The 2559-nt window shown below is 17.0% G+C and overlaps 8 annotated features.

Annotated features, from left to right (window-relative positions):
• Window positions 1-21: 21 nt before the first annotated feature.
• Window positions 22-177: a microsatellite.
• Window positions 178-349: 172 nt separating this feature from the next.
• Window positions 350-511: a microsatellite.
• Window positions 443-617: a microsatellite.
• Window positions 618-668: 51 nt separating this feature from the next.
• Window positions 669-858: a microsatellite.
• Window positions 743-912: a microsatellite.
• A 162-nt stretch (window positions 913-1074) lies between these two features.
• Window positions 1075-1130: a sequence feature (AT_rich).
• A 778-nt stretch (window positions 1131-1908) lies between these two features.
• Window positions 1909-2053: a microsatellite.
• Window positions 2054-2084: 31 nt separating this feature from the next.
• Window positions 2085-2173: a microsatellite.
• Window positions 2174-2559: the final 386 nt, after the last annotated feature.

Raw genomic sequence — 2559 nt, 5'->3', positions numbered from 1 at the left:
TAACAAGAATATTTAGAATTGAATGAATATGATAAATAAGAAATAAGAAATAAATTATGATAGAGTTATAAATAATGAGAAAAATATAATAAAAGTTAATAAAAGAATAAAATTATATTAATATAGTACAACAAGAATGAATACAAGAAATAGAAAGAAAAAGAATAAAAGAAGTGATATCATTAGTATTCATTTGACCATTTACTGATAAAACAAAAGAAATGATTAGTTATAAAATATTTCAAGAAATAGAAATAACATTAATATTGAAGATACACAAATGATATAAATGACGACATTACAAAAAACATCAAGAAAAATTAAAAGATGATATTGAAGTGATGATTTTAATGAAGAAATTAATACAACAAATAAATAATAGAAGTAAGAAAATAATTAATCTAGATATTATATGAGAAATAAAATAATAGAATGAATAAATAATGAAACATAAAGAATAAAGAAACAAAAATAGAATATAGAAATAGAATAAACTAAATGAAAGAATGAAATTATAACATTTATTATGATAATTTGAAACAATTCAACATTAAATAACATCAAATGATAGTAATTATAATAACAAGAATAACATAGAATGAATAAAAAACAATAAATTTAATATCAATTTATATCTTTCATTCATCTATTTCATTTATTAATTGATAAAATAAATAACATAATTATACAAACAAACAATAATAGACACAATAAATTAATTGAAACCAATCAAAACAGTCTTAATTAAACAAAATTTCAAATGAAATAAATTAAATATATTGAAAGTATACACTTAATTAATAAAGAAAATATATAAATAAAGTAATACCACATAAAATACAAATAAATATAAAATAAGAGATTATAAAATATGAAATAACAAATAAAAAGAAGAATATGAAATTAACATAATTACAAGCATTACATAATTATTCAAATCAAATAACAATAAATATGTTATCAAAATAGAAAGTATTATATTATTTTATATTTCTTTTATCTTTCAAAACAATTGAATAACATTAATTATTGAATTTTCATTAATCAACACTCATTTTACAACATTTAACAATGATAATATTAATATTTAACAATATCATATTATTCATATAAATAATAAATAAAAATATGCTCGATTTCACTGATGATGTTCCAATTCAAAGTCTTAAAATTAATAACTATGAAACAATAAATCAAGAATGAAATAATGATAGTATCAAAGTATTTTAATGAAATTAATGATTTTATTAATTTAGAAATTGGTGTTAAAAGATTTAGAGGAAATATGGAACGATTTCATTTTAATCCAATTCCTTTAAATCATTATTCAAGAAGATTATTTCAATATTGAAACATTTCATATTTATAATGAATATAATGAAATATTTAAAGATGGAAAAATATTTAAAATGTAATATGGTATTTAGTAGATTATTCAATATATTTAAAAGAGAAAGAAGAAGGAAAAAATATTTAAAAACATTAAATACACAAAATATGATAGAATTAAATATAGAAATATAATACCACTCGAAGTTAAGTCATTTAAAATTGGTTGTTTTATTAATATAAATCATTAACATCAATCATTATACCATCAACAGCTACATCATTTTAAATTGTATGTTTTTATAGCTATTGATTTGAAGAAGAATTAAAGAAGAATAAAACATTAAAATAAAAGTCAATAAATGAAATACAAAGTAATTTGAAGTAGAAATAAATGATAAATGATTATAATTGAAGTTCTTTTTCATTTCTCTTTCTTGTTCTTTTCTTTCTTATTATTTATTCTTTTGTTTGTTAATGAAATACGAAATATTTCATTTAATATTCACATTCATTTATCATTTCATTCATTATTCTATTTATTTTAATTATTCTCTTATTCTTTATCATTTCTATGTCTTCATTTATTATTTATATTCTTCATTTCTTATTGTTTCATTATTTATTTCTATTTTATCTTTTTATGTTTTGTATTTTATTATTCTTTTTATTTTTCTTATTGTTGTTTATCTTTATTTTATTATTCTCATTTATTGTGTTTATTAATGTGAAGATGTTGTTGTGTTGAGATGTTGTTTCTTTTTATTCCTTATTCTCATTCTTTATCTTTCTTGTTATTTTCTTTATTATTATTCTTTTATTTTATTCTATTTTCATGTTTATTAATTATTTGTTTTGAAATGAAGTGTTTTTAACATATTAATCATTCAATATTTCTTCATTCCTCATTTAATTTAATTTCTTTGATTTCAATTTAAAATAGATGAAAAGATGAATTAAATATAAAATTGAAAAAACGGTCAATATAATTTAATAACATTCACTTCATAATAAGAATAATACATGAACGAAGATGTGAATATGAAGATGTTTTAATTAATATGTTAATTTGTACATGTTTATATTGTTGATTTCAATATATTTAACATTGTATTTATAAAAGAATATTAATGTTGTTTATTTAATAATCTGTATCATTTTATTATTCATCTTATTTATTCACTATTTCTACTAATTCTCTTCATTTTCATTATCAAAAAAAAAATAAAA

Source organism: Entamoeba dispar, genomic scaffold (assembly GCF_000209125.1).
Source record: "Entamoeba dispar SAW760 scf_1105229459965 genomic scaffold, whole genome shotgun sequence".
NCBI classification, from domain to species: domain Eukaryota; phylum Evosea; order Mastigamoebida; family Endamoebidae; genus Entamoeba; species Entamoeba dispar.
This window is presented reverse-complemented; position numbering and strand designations above follow the sequence as displayed.